The sequence below is a fragment of the Haliotis cracherodii genome, unplaced genomic scaffold (assembly GCF_022045235.1).
Source record: "Haliotis cracherodii isolate W230 unplaced genomic scaffold, xgHalCrac1.p SCAF_21, whole genome shotgun sequence".
Classification (NCBI taxonomy): Eukaryota; Metazoa; Mollusca; class Gastropoda; order Lepetellida; family Haliotidae; genus Haliotis; species Haliotis cracherodii.
Window position 1 is genome coordinate 6,922,441 of NW_027266277.1, and position 15,300 is coordinate 6,937,740.

The 15,300-nt window shown below is 39.3% G+C and overlaps 1 protein-coding gene across 1 annotated transcript in view; it reads right to left on the reverse strand.

Moving 5' to 3' along the window:
• The window catches only part of LOC139470768 (aromatic-L-amino-acid decarboxylase-like), a 134,610-nt gene that overhangs the window by 66,670 nt on the left and 52,640 nt on the right, over positions 1-15,300 (reverse strand). The gene's annotated exons all lie outside the window — the stretch shown is intronic.

The window sequence follows — 15,300 nt, forward strand, 5'->3', positions numbered from 1 at the left end:
AGGATTAGGGGAAAAGTTACAATTGGTATCTGAAGAAACACAGTGTACCGGGGATTTATCTGGACAATTAGTCGCGATATGTCCATATTTTCGACAGTTATAACACCGAACATTTCTGTACCTTGACTTATCACTTGACCATCAGCTGCCGCTGATTTTGAAAAAGTATATGTGCTGTGACTATTTGATGAACCTAAATCTCGTTTCTTTTGGTAACACTGTCGCTCTTTATGACCTGGCTTCTTGCAATGATTACACTTGATAAGAAACACAGACTTATCATTGTCCTCACACAGAGAACCCGCAAGACGTCTAGCTATGTCTACTAGAGCATCACATTTTGGAGATTTAGATTGCTGACAAATAGCAATGTTCAGTTGTTCTCTCAATTTCTTACTAGATAAGCCATCAAAAAATCTTTGAGCACAAAGTTCACTTTTGTTTGATTTTGCGAATGAGGGGTACGCTTCATCAACCTTGATCTGAAGACGGTGGGCAAAATCATCAATATATTCATGAGGTTTTTGACACATGTCTCTGAAATCCCTAGCAGCAGTTTGAGTACGCTCTTGGGCCTTATCAAGTTCTTTAATCAAAGCATTTTTCAGAGTTGCATAATCAGCTTTGTTATCGTCAGGAATATCGTTAAATACCCGTGAGCAAAACCCTGCAGGAAGTACTAAAGCTAAACCACGTAACTTCTTCTCAGAGTTCCAATTAAGACCCCAAGCTTTTTTCTCATACACATTTTCAATAAAGTTCGCAAAAGTTGACTGTTTTGGATCTAACAAAGGAATTCGGAAGTGCTTGATATCACCAGAGTGTTCTTGACTTGTACAACCTTCAGCCATGATGAATGGAATAGTATTCTTGCTCAAATGTTCAAAGTCAATCACAAAGTAGACGAAAAATTTCAACCACAAGGTCAAAATGGCAAAATGGAACAAACTCACGTTACAGTTCGATGAAGAGCACATTCCTTGAATTTCTCCTTAAAGTAGCACTTTCTTCAAAGTTCTTTCATGAGTTCACGCTTCAACACCGCTGCCACCATTGTAAGGTCTTCTGGCCCACATAACATTCAACACAGAGGTACGAACACAAGACGTTTACTTCACAAGGACAATAACGAGACTGGTTACAATAGAAATCGGATCACGCGTCATAGTCTATGATTCCACGTGCAGCCACACACTACTGTTGGGGACCGTTGCGTTCGGGCGAAGCTGCCAAGACCGGGAACAACCTCACACTGGGTAAATGGTGTTTTGTTTCCACCTGTTGCTGGTCAACAAACAGTGACGAGAGAGCAAGAACAAATTTCTCTCGCTGTCAGATATTACGCGTATATACAACTCCTCCCGAAAAACAATAAGTTACTTCACTTTCGCAGTTCAGTATCGATCGGGGCAAAAACTTAATCAGATGACTCATTTTGAACAGGTTTCCTGTTTGTTCGCTATTGATAGGAACCGTACGTGAAGGCAATGATCTCGCCAAGCCAGCTGACTACGACGACAAGATAGCGATATTGACTGCACCAGATAAACCATCAGAGATGTATGATGCCATTCCAATTCGTTACCCTCTTAGTGTAATATCAGATACCTTAGAGATTATTCGAAAGCATATAGGCAATATGACGATTCAAGTGAATTGCAACATTTCACCTACATACTATGTTATTGTCATGATCACAGAGTATTTAAGTTATCCACGCTAACCGGCTGAAACGGTTTCTTAACACGAAAGGCAGACCAACTAACGCACTCCCAGTTGTTGCTACAGACAACCAAACGATTCCGTCTCAATCTGACAACAATCATACGGAGATGACCACCCCGACGCCTCAGACATTTACCCCCAAGCAGGCACAGAATCCTGACTTTGAATTACAGGATCGCGACGTTTTCATAGTAAAACGAATCTAAGCGCATAAAATAGTAAATGGAGAAAAGCACTACAAGATTCACTAGGAAATATTCACTTTACAGGAGGCTAAAAGGGAACCCGAACATACTATCCCTCGAGGATTGATGCATGATTATATGATGTGATTAAAAAAGAAGCACAAGCATTAGAAATCTCAATATGTATATTTCGAATAGTGTTTCAGATTAATTGTTTTATGTTTCCTTTTCTTTTTCAGTTACAGCACTGCATATTTCGTATTGGAGACGTCTAATATTGATTTTTGCATCTGTTTTATTTCAGGTTTAGAATTACATGATGCTATATGCATGGACCACGGCTCATATCGATACATGCTTAAGATCATTCAACTGTCACAAGGTTATAGGAAAATACAGTCGTGCATATATACTGAACAACAAAAGTCCCTGTGACATTGAATAAGATTTAATGCAAAGTTATGTTTTTTACCAAATTTGAAACAATTTTCGGTTTCCAACAGATAAAGACTCCTGTAAGTGTTCAAATGAAACATTTGCCATACTGACTTCAGAAAATGCGTGATTTCATAAAAAAACATGAACATGCCAAAATGACAATTTACAAATCAATAGCGTGTGTGTCCACCTCTGGTAGCGATGCAAAGAACACATCTTCGTCTCATGGAATGGACCAGGCCTCGCACAAAGTCCTGTTGAATATCTGTCCATATATGGTGGAGCATGTTTCTGGATTGTCTGTGGAACACGTGGTTGACGTCGAAGGCACCGATCCATCTCATCCCACATGTGCTTGGTTGGTGAGAGATCAAGGGAGCGAGCCGGCCAGGGGATGACATTCATATTGTCGAGCAATATGAGGCCGGGCGTTGTCATGTTGAAAGGTAATGCCAGGGCCTTGACGACGCAAAAACGGTAGAACAACAGGGCCGATGATCTCATCACGGTAGCGCGGTCCATTGAGATTTCCCTCTACCACTATTAAACGGGTCCTCTGTCTTGCTGTAATCCCACCCCATACCATAACACTACCGCCCCGAAACCAATCTTCTTCCATGACACAATGATTGACGCAACGTTTACCTCGATGTCGGTACACTCGAATCCGTCAGTGAATAGAACTTGTCCCCACTGCATGGCTGTCCAGGTTTCCTGTCAAAATGGGACGTCTGGCAGGTCTTCTGCCGACGATCCCTGCACATCTGAGGCGACGACGTACGGTTTGTGAAGATATTCGTCGAAGGCCAGGGATGCTTCTTGCAGTCACTGTTGCTGGCGGGAATCGATTTCGTAGGTCTCTGACTACATTCGTCTGTTGCCAACGTTGCCATAAACACCAAATGTTGACTCGATCCTGCTTCGCTCATTTTCGTGGCGTGGAATTTCGTAATTTTGAATAATTGCGTAATTTTGTTGTTTTTCTGAGTGGTTGTTGTCAGCACGATGCTAAACAATGCATATGGAATCCCGTTAACGCACATGTTTTTATACCCATTCTTGGGTAGCGAAATGTACGGGGCTTGCATAAAAGTCAACTTTTGCATGGAATGCATGCTTTTCTGTAGCAGTTACGTTTTTGTTACTTGATTCCATACATGTACTACAATATTGAAAACCAAACTTTACTTGTTTGAAAAATACACTAATATATTGGTGTCACAGGAACTTTTGTTGTTGAGTATAGATAAGTGTGTCACGTAAGTAATCACAAACATTCTGACAATCTGTTTTCCAATGTAACAAAGAGAATTAGTCAGAAATGCAGATAACTACCGTCGTCGTTGTGCGTGACTTAGCGTCAGTCATGGCATCACACAGGACGGAAACTTTAACAGCTTCTGTTGAATTTGTCATTTGTTTCTAAAATGTATGAGAAACTCAGTGAAACATGTACATCAGCTGAGTTTGAAATATACCTGATCGAATAGGAGGTGTCTCATAACCGGCATTTTGTAAACACAATCCAATATGGCGGAACGTACACTTCGGCGTTCGTGTATGCGTATTTTCCAAAATATTCCAAACGATTCTAGGCTGATCAGTGGCGTTTCAGAATTATCATTAGTGATTTGATGCCCGTGATCACTAATATGCTTTTAGTCTTGAAATGTAGGAAATGTAGGTATCTTTGCATAGGTCATGGTGACGAGGTTTTGATAAGTCACTTGCTTGGTATCATGCGATTTTCGTTTACACTATTTTGACTTGCAACACAAAGAAAATATTTCACCTGAGCTTGCTTATTTTATCGTATATTTTATAGACATTTCAAAGATAGCCTGAGTGAATTACATTTTCACATTGACTGTAAAGCATACGCGCCTACAGTCGAAAAGGCTTTTGAAAACAACATCTGTCGAAAAACTTCCCAACGAAAACGTAGAGGAACAAGAATGATTCTATTCACTGCAACATCAAATGAATGAAAACAAAATGCAAATACCATTTTAACATTCTACCAAAGTTATATGTAGAGATATAGGCAGCTACTTTGTTCAAGGAATGTTTCCGTGAATACCCACATAGAGGAACAATATCCTATACGTCTACAGCTTTACAAATGAACTTATTCGATGTCTCGTGTCTCTGTAAGAATCAAATATTTTGATATATATATATATATATATATACATATAGCTTTTCGTTTGTAGATATTATAACCCGTGTTCGTTTCTCAACTGATCGCTTAGTTTGTTTGTCTGTTTAGGTGTCATGTCTCAAAGGTCAGCTGAGAAAGCCCACTTGACAACTATTTTCATAATGTCCAAGGTTTTTTACAAAACCATAGTTAGATAATAATATGAACAATCAATCAACGTTTTATTGGCTGATCCTTTGAATAAAGTATGTTGTTTTTACATCGGCACTTCACGCCCAGATGTTAACACATGTAAACGCTCACATTTGACAGACAGACAGACAGAAGTACAGTTTATTAGACTCTCACCTCATGTACAGCAATATATACATAAAATAATATACATCTATTATCAAAGTACACAGGCCATTCTAAAAGAATTGCGAGAGCCCATATATAAAACAGGTTATACGTTAATATACTCACACGCAAAAGAAACGCAAGTGATTTAAGCAAATATGTAACAAACACGGAACCATAAATTGATACGAGTTTTTTCATGTAGTGAAGCCTGATGGTGTTATCAATATTTTTACAGGAAACTTTAGAACGCTGGACTAATAGAGGTAAGGGTTGGGGTGTGGATAAAATTGTCGGAATATCAACACTCCTTGATGGGTAATACTAGGTTAGCTAACGTAGAAAAACTCGTACCAAATTTGAGGGATAAGACAAAATATATAGTTCACTACAGAAATCTCCAGTTATATCTATCGTTAGGTATGAAACTAAAGAAAATACACAGAGTTCTAAAGTTTGATCAAAGCCCTTGGACGGAGCCCTATATAAGGTTGAACACAGATTTAAGAAAGATAAGTACCAGCGATTTCGAAGAGAATCTATATAAGCTCATGAATAACTCAGTATTTGGTAAAACTATGGAGAATCTAAGGAAGCGTGTTGATGTTAAATTAGTCAGACCTAATGAGGAAGAAAGACTCAGGAAACTTATAGCCAGTCCGGCTTTAAACAGAAGCAAGATATTCGATAACGACTTAGCCGCGTTGCATATGCAGAAGAGTAATATAAAATTCAACAGACCGGTGTACGTTGGCATGAGTATTCTCGACTTGTCAAAACACTTAATGTATGACTTTTATCACAACAAACTTAAGAAGCAATACGGCAATAGATGCGAGGTGTTATATACAGATTCTTTGTTGATGGAAATACAAACCGAGGATGTGTATAAAGATATGACAGAAAAAATAGATATGTACGACACGAGCGATTACCCAAAAGATAATCCACTGCATTTGTAGCACAACAGACAAACACGATCTTCGGTTTCAGCGGTTTTTTTAATAGCAAGGGCCAATTTTATACGCTGGTACAACGAACACTTAACAAGGGCGTGGCAGAGACTGTGAGAGAGGCTATGGGCTGTTTCAGGCGTGACCCAGTGTGACCAGAGCTCGTCCCAGTGTGCTGGCCTTCTGAGCCGTGACTTGACTGTTAGCTTGGCTCGTGTTCTTCTGCCGTTTTCTTCTGGACTGCTCTGTCGGTCTGGTCCTGGTCAGTGTTCAGCACCCTTCTCTGCCTCTCTCACCGACGACACTGACAGTGCGGTTTATATAGGAAGGCTGTGACCCTCAAATCTTCAGGGGGGTCAAAACAAGATCGTGGTACGATAAACCGGTCAACAACTGTCCGATTTATGACCATCGCCTGGACATGAAATGACACTCGAACCTTTAAGGGGGCTCAGTAACCTTTCTTCTGGTGAACGCAATAAGCTCACCTCTACACAGCCTCTGGCCATACTGGATAGTGTTACACACAACTTTGTAAATAAAAAGGTGTTAGGTAAGATGAAGAATGAATGTGCTTGGACTCCTATAGCGGAGTATGTCGGATTAAGACCTAAGATGTATTCTATAAAGAAGTCTGATAATGGAGAGATAAGAAAAGCTAAGGGTGTTAAGAAGTATGTGGTAAAAAAACATATCAAACACGAACAGTATAAAGAAGCATTATTCAATGGTAGAACGTTCAAACACGAGATGAACTGTTTAAGAAGTTACAATCATAGGATACATGGATTAAGAATGAACAAGACGTAATTATCCCCCTAAGATACAAAGAGATGGATTGATAAGGATGGTGTAACAACCTATGCTTATGGTTACTTAGGGCGGTAATACTGTATTGTTGGGAACTATGAACAACTCTTCTCGCACAAATGCCCTGGCCGGTCCATCTTTAAGATAATAAAGAATAGGCTCTCCTTCTTTCATAACCAATCGACTAATGTTATATGTCTTAGGAGACCAAATTGCATCAGTTGCACGACGTAGGCGTCCTTCGATTTCACCGGGCTGGTATAAATATCTTACGCTTACTCTATCCGGAATTTTTTTGTTCTTTACCTCTCGTCGGTGTTGAAGATTCGGAAGTCACGGATTTCATTTTAATCGCATCGGATGGTTCTCGTTACTTCATTATTCAGCGCTGATACAACAGCTGATAATCGTGTCACCCATTCAGTTGATCTCAATCGTTCCGATTTCATTTCGATCCCATACTGATAGCCAAACAAACGTTCCGCTAATGTCCGGTTAAATCTTTCAACGATAGCTTGACTACGGTGGGCTTCTTTTTCACCTCGCCTGATTTCGACATCATGCTTTGTTAACAGTTTAGTTACCGATCCCATAAACTCGCAACCGGGATCTACTTGAAATAGCTTCGGCCATTTCAGTGGTCCGCGTTTATATATACGACTTAGTGCATTAGCAACTTCTGTTGAATCCTTCGAGGTTAATTGCTCAGCCTCCTTGTATCGACTAGCCACATCCACTATGGTTAAAGCGTATTTATACGTTTTGGGTCTTACCTTATCGTGGGGAAGAAACAAGAGGCCTGATGAACTTCATTCGTTGTAAAAATATCAAACTTCTTTCTCGGTATATAACGCGGTGCCGGTAAATATATTTGCCACATCGCTTGTTTCTTTAACCAATCCTTGGCCACATCTTTAGATACCTTAGCCACGGTGGCTAATTTTTTTATTGCTCCTACACCTTTCCAATATCCTCGTGGGCTAAAGTAAATTTTATCCATTATTAATAATTATTGATGTTTCTTTTAATACGTCTCATGACTCTCGTTGAATCGCATCATAATTTTTGCATAAAAAATTCCATCTGTAGTGGTGGTAAAGGTATATAAATCTGGCTCCAGTGGAAGTGGTCCAGAACCTCCATTACCTATACTACTCCCCGCCTAACTCAAATTCAGGGAAACCAGGATATCGGACATGTGGAAGCTGGAGAGTCTGTCAAGATGTTGCCCGTTATTTCAACGTTAACGTAACCACAATTTACCGTCTCCTGCATCGATACAATGCTACACAGACCACAGATGACCTTCCTCGGAGCGGTCGTCCCAGGGTCACCGCACCTCGACAAGATCGGCAGATTACCCGTCAACACCAGCGACATCCTTTCCTAACTTCAAGAAAACAGTTTATTCACAACATTTATCAGAGTAATGCCTCTATATGACATAGCATGTCTGCTGTGGATACTTTGGAGATTGGGTTGATGATACCTTGTCGCCATGAATCAGGAATTACGCCACTGCTTAAACATTTGTTGAAAAGGCTCAGACGAAATGCATGCGAAAGACGATTACGTAATACAATTGGTATTTCATCACTTCCGGTTGCTTTCCCATTTTTCATACTAGAAATGGAGCGTAACTCAGAAACCGTTCAATATTTTTTCATGAAACTTTGCAGGTCTGTCAAGTACATGCTGAACTGGTGCCTTTTGCTATTTATAAATTTAAGAAAATTTTATTTTTTACGTTTCTATGGCAACGAAATAGACTGAGGTTCCAAACTCTTCTTTTTTAACAATTTCCATGACAAGTCCCACCGTGGATAAAAAAGGTTAGGGTTTGTTTAGATTTAATTGTCATACATTCTGCAACAAGGGCAGGGGATATAGCCACGTTAGTGGCAAACTTTTGTTCCTTTTAAAAGTATCATCAGTCACAAAACTGTTTAAATGAGATATATAAGACAAAAGTACAAATCTCTCAATTCATACATGTACATATTTATTGACAGTTTTTACATGTGAATAATAAATATACTATGTACAATAAAGTTAAAATAATATCTAATAATAATTTAAATAATGCAGTGGGAAGTCATTCTCACAAAAAGATCATTACATACACACAATAATAACATGGACAATAAATAGACAACCTAATATGAACCTATGTATATTAAACTGCCACATGATTGCAGGAATATTGCTAAAAGAGGCATAAAACAAACTCACTTCATTAACAGTAAGTACATAATTATATACAATAGACAAGGATCAATATACAATGAATATCCATGATGATGCTGTTATATTGCAAAACGGCGTGACGTCATACTCTCTCACAAAAAAAGACATCCTTTAATATTTATACACACATATACATATACATATTTACAATAAGTACATATATCTACAACAACTCCCTGTGATGTCACTTGAATATTGCAAGTGCGGGGTAAGTCATACTCACGCACTAGTTATATAGAAATGGGTTCCGTCTGTACGTCTACCAGGCACACACTGAACTGTGCCATTTTCTCTCAAGGAATTGTATTTGTTTTAAATATTTTTTACGTTTCCGTGGCAACAAGTTGGATTTAAGTTTTAATTTTGGGTGGGTTCACTTATGGAGTATAACAAATAAACTGTTGAATATTTCCTTGCCAAACATTGCATGTCTATATATATATAGCACATACTGAACAGGTGCCATTTGATATTCAGGAGTTTTAGAATATTAATTTAGAATTTCCATTGCAGCTATTTTGACATGGGCTAAGAGAAATGTTGGGTCAGTTACCTGGTTTGGCATAACGTGTTAAAATGGGCGGGGGATATAGATGACTTCGTCGACTATGCGCTTGCTTACAATGAAGCACACAGATGGGGAAACTGCTTGACCAACACAGTGGAGGAACCGCATGATGACTTGGAAGCGATTCATCGGCATTGTCCCACCAAAGGAAGGTTTGGGCGGAACCCAGTTCTTGTCTCCCTCATTCCAGTAGGAAGCGATGGTTGGCTTCTTGAAGACATCCATGGCCAACAAGAGTCCAAGAAATGCCCGCATTTCTTCCCGGTCTACGAGTCTCCACGCCCGAGCCATGCTCTGTGGTGATAGAGTGCGGCCCTGCATCCCCTCCTCCGGGTTGCAGATCGAAATAGCATATAGGAGGGTCATCGTGATCTGAAACATAAATCATAATTTATGACCACATGAATTATTATAAATCATGCTGACATATATCAATGTATTTGATACATGTAACGATAATCTCAACATCATACAATGTACATCGACATTTAAACCTAAACATGTAATTAACTTTGTTGGAGACACCATATATGAAACAATTACTTCCTTAGTTTTGGATGACAGACATTGTCTATGTTGATTAATAAATTCATGCATTTAATAATAATAGTTAATCTTATCTCAGTATGTTGTTTGTATTTATCAAGTCTTGTTACCTGGAGGGTTGACAGGGCCGCACACCTCGGCAAAGGCAATGCTGTTGCCGAGATCAAAGCTGTCCGTGTCCAGCACACGGGTAAAATCCCATTGTTATTCTAAAACAATCGGAAGATTTGGAAATTTGTTTTATCCCCGGATAAGTTGGCTGGCTTTAACTTCGATGTCATTGTCCTGATTATATATTTGTGTGCAGAAGAGCGATAGACCTTTGCACATGTCGTGACATCCGGTTAAGATTAAGGTATATCATAAGGACTAGAAATTTGCCATTTTTATAGGGTTTTGCTGTATGTTATCATTATAGCATAAGGACCAGTGAACTAAAATGTTTGTTTCTATCGCTGCATTTGCAAATTTTAATGGATGTTTCTTATGAGAATTGGAACTCTGCAACTGCTGACTCATGATTTATAATTAAGGGGAGATAATGTGATTTGTTTATGCCCTATATTACCTCCCTTGGATACACAGGTTTTGCAAATTGCTTCATGGAAGTTTGTCATTTCTCCAAAGTATTTTATTTTTGTTATCATTCTTTGATTTATACCCCAATCATTAATATATATTTAGTTTATTGAAGGGACTATTTCAGACCCTGTTGATCTAGTGCATATTTCACAACACAGTTTCAATCCTCATGTGACAAGTTTATTTTCATCAAGACTAATATTTTGCTAGTAATTTGTATATATACATATAACCTGCGGCCTTTTTAGTTGTATACAGATTGAATTATTCTTCATCACAACTATATAAAGATTAGGATAATTGTGACTTTATTAATGGAAAATGAAGGTCTTCCTTGAGTCGTCGCTGGTTAACAATTGTGTAATCATGACACAAATATTTCCAGGGTTAGAACTAAAGTCAAAAGCTTTACAATGATGGTCAATTTTCATTAAAATTTGATCTCCATTCATAATGATATATCAATAACATATACCATTTAAAATGTATAAAACATATAATTTATTTATTTTCACATTTGAAAATAAGTTAGACTTTTTAGATTCAGGCTATAAGAACCGACACATGATGCCCCTTTAAAAATATGGCTTCGGGTCCAAAAGTGTGAACTGGTGTGTCCTTCAAGATAATATTTAAAAAAAATCATTTTTAACAAAGATATTTTTCCATTAATTTTCCTGCACTTTAGCAAAGGAACGTGTAGGCCTGGCCACATGTAGACATTTTAAAAAATGCTTTATTTGAATCAAGTTGGGGACAAGTGATACTTGTACAAATATTTGACCCCCAACCCCCCACCCCCTGTCAAAAAAGTTAACTACGGCCTTGGTTCCTATGACGGCTGTCTAAGACTTAGACTAAGATTTTGCTGAGACCGTTTCAAGATCCTGTCTTAGACCGAATCTCAGCTAAGCAAAACCTTAAAAACTTAAGACAAAATTCGTGCTTAACAAAATTTGAGCTAAGACCAATTTCATGATCTCGGGGCCTGATGCGATGTTTACAGTGTTATAAATCTCTACGATACCATTAAGTCATAGTAGAAACAGCCTACAATTTCAAAAATTGCAAAAAAAAACCCATACCAAATTCATATTCCCGCCATTGCTTTGACACTGACAGTATCCATACTCAATTTACTGAAAATGAATTAATGTTACTTACCGCTTTTCTCTTCCTTAGAGTCTGACTCGGAGCCGGAATCGAGAGAATCGACTGATATGTCCGACTCCCCCCAAATCATCCTCGTCTCCTGGTCCTACTGCAGACATGGTGCTTGTTTGACAGCTTCGATTGCAATGTTGTAGTCTGTGGTGGTGGTTTATCGGTGATTAAACGTGTGCTTTCCGCGTGTAATAATTACACGAAAGCGTATCTCGCACACGGGATTGCACTTATACCATTTTGGGGGGAAAAAGCGTAATGAATAAATAAAAAAGTGCAACCCAAAAGTAATATAAATATTACTGTCCTAATCTAAAAAGAGGCAAGAGTCTCCTCAATCTCTATAGTGGAGACGTGGAGACTGGTGGAGACTTCTTCTTCTTCGGTGGCCGGGCCTTCTGTACCTGGCGGGGTGCGGGGAGGGTTGAGGCCGGAGTAGGTGTCTTCTGAGGCTTAGGTTTAGCCGAGGCTTTACCCAGAGGCCTCTTCCTTTGAGCTAGGTCAAAGGAGATGGAGAGGGTGGAGGTGCTGCTGGTCAGCAACTTAATTAACAGTCATCTGGCGCTCATCTGATTGCAATCTGTGGTCTGCCCGACGCGCCTGATAGCCGCCCATCACCAATTCGATTCTCATCGGAGGTTAACATGATATTTAGCACCGTCCGATTGCTATCCGTTTTGACATCGGAGGGTAATCGCTCATTAACCCAACTGCCATCCGACACATATCGCATAGCAAGCGGTGACATCTGATGAGCAACGGACCACGAAAGAAGAGTCAGCCTACACTCACTTCGCAGATTTTCATCGGACCCTACAGCACAGAAATGTTGGAGGACAGAAGGAAAAGAAGAGACCACCCAGCACTCCTCAACAATCTCAAGTGCCAGAAGACTCTTCTGTGCCTCCTCCTGAAGATGCAGAGACGGAGGATAGGCCTATTCATGCCCCAATCACTGCTCAGCCACATCTCCCTGCATCTTGATGCATAGTTTGTTGCTGGAGCATAGAAACATAGGGCAGCAGCGTTGCGAAGAAGTTGATCAAAGTTGGATCTCTATCGGATTTTACGGAAAACGGGGACCCCAAAAAGAGGTTGTCGGGTGAATTTTCATCAGAACTCATCGGAACGCTGAATTTTTTGCAAAATTGGGACCTAAGCGGTACATCAATATTTAATTTCTCCTTCTGACTACAAAAGTGTCACTCACAGACTTATAATACCACGTGTGTTAGCATGCTTAAATCAATTTTCGATTTGTTTTTCCTTTCACTGAAACTTAAAATGGCTATGATTGGGTTGATGAAATAGTACTTTCATTTTCATGTAACTAATAGTTACGTATGTAATTATTTCATTTACTAATATGAATGGCAAATTCCATTGGCAAAGTGTGTGTGCCACATTATGAATGGAAGAAAGAATGTATATGGTCAAGATGTGAAAATATTTGTAATTATGTGTACACTTAGGCAACTAGTGGGGTGGGTGGGTTGGAATTTGAAGGGGAGCAAGTCTCCAGTCTTGTTTCATCTGAACTGATGAACCGCGCAATGTATACTGTGTTACCGTTTGTATCTTGCCTGAAGCCTATAAATATACTTCAATTGACTGCGTCGATTGTCAGTGTTGATTAAGCCATCTTTTATAATAGCGGTTATACAGTTGCTTAGCTGATCAGCTTGTATATGTGTACTGGTTTAATAATTAGTTATCATTTTCAGTGCCAATTGGGGTCTTGAACTTTTAAATTGCCGCTCTTTAGTCACATTTAACTTATCATAATACAACTGTGAACTTTTACCACATTTTCTATTGTTTCTTTATTCTTAATTAATGATACACTGTTCTCAGGAGGGGGTACGGGTGGCTCGGGCGTCCCAGTCGTCTAAGGCGCCGCGATTCCCTAGGCAGAATTGCGGCCCTTGGGCACGCCAGAAACCTATGATTGTGTGTTTCTAGGTTTTTCAGCACCATACCCGTGCTCGTGGGTTTCACCGAAGTGGTAAATGTCTGAGACCTGCATCACTTCGGGATTTCCTCCCACATTAAGCTGACACGCCGCGATATAATTGGAATACTGTTAAAAACTCACTCACTTACTGTTCTCAGGAACACAGCTTCGTTATACTATCAACCTCTGTCCCCAAAAAATAAATCTATCAACGTACTGAAATGTTGGGTGATCCTCGTAGGTACTCTAATTATGAATGAAAGGCCATTCACCACAAGCATTGGAAATTTTGAAAATTCATTTCCCAATACGTTTCACTCTTAAACAGTACCGATTAAATAATCACTAGTTATGTGCCCAATATCGCCTGTTTAATTAAATTAAATAATGCTTTTCAGTAATGCTTCTTTCAGCACATGTGGCGGTCGGGTAGCCTAGTGGTTAAAGCGTTCGCTCGTCACGCCAAAGATCCGGGTTCGATTCCCGACATGGGTACAATGTGTAAAGCCTATTGCTGGTGTCCCCCGATGTGAATACTGCTAAAAGCGGCGTAAAACCATACTCACTCACTCTCTTTCGGTTTTATTGTTGTGTTTCCCCCTCACTATAGGCTTTTTTTGTTTAAGCGTTGTTATCCATCTTCATCTTGATCTCGACCACGTCCTTGAGTTTGGAAATGTCCTCGCCTGTTATCACGGGCTTGTCCTTATCCCCGACGATCGGTGTGTGTGTGTGTGTGTGTGTGTGTGTGTGTGTGTGTGTGTGTGTGTGTGTGATCATCTCTAAGTATATAGCTACGACACCCCCTCGAGTCTCCTTTTTTAATGGAACGTGGAAACCAGTATTATTATCTCGCTGTCATGTATACCTGCGTGAAACCATGTTATTATATATCCAACTAACAGAAGAAGAAGAAGAAGATGAAGAAGAAGTTTTTTATTAGAAGGTCACTCGCTGTACAGAATAAAAATACATTAAATGCGAGTGTAAACTGTACATGGGCCGACCATCGAGACATGATACTCAATGTCTTATAAAACAATTACATAAATTTTAATACGAACAAATAAACAGGCTATCACGCGAGTGTGTTTGGAAATGGTGAATGTTCTGAATTAGGAATAAACATTGGATATAGCGAGCCTTTTGTGCTACTTATTACTTGGAAAACAAAATACCATTATGGAAAATATTCAACATAATGAAAAGACATTACAAATCTAATATTTCAACGCAATGGCTGCACACCTCTCGGTCATAGTCCGCTCCACCAAGCATAGAGTTAAATTCATATGAAATAATATAATCTCGAAATATACCCCCAAAACCAACATGTTATACATAACCTTATGAATTGCAAACAGCTCTAAACCGAAAAACACAGTCTCAGCCATAGGAATAGATATCATTAGCTACACAATACTCAAACACATCCCCAACCAAATTAAAAAGTTATGACTGCAACTATACAACCACATCTGGTTTTCTGGACTTCGCCACACAAGTTTGAAATCAGCCATGGTGCAGCCAGTTCTTAAACCAGTGAATCCATCAACTGAGCCGGACTCATACCGCCCCATCTCGTTAACATTACACGAGCAGACTGAAAGTTCTAAATTCATTAGTAT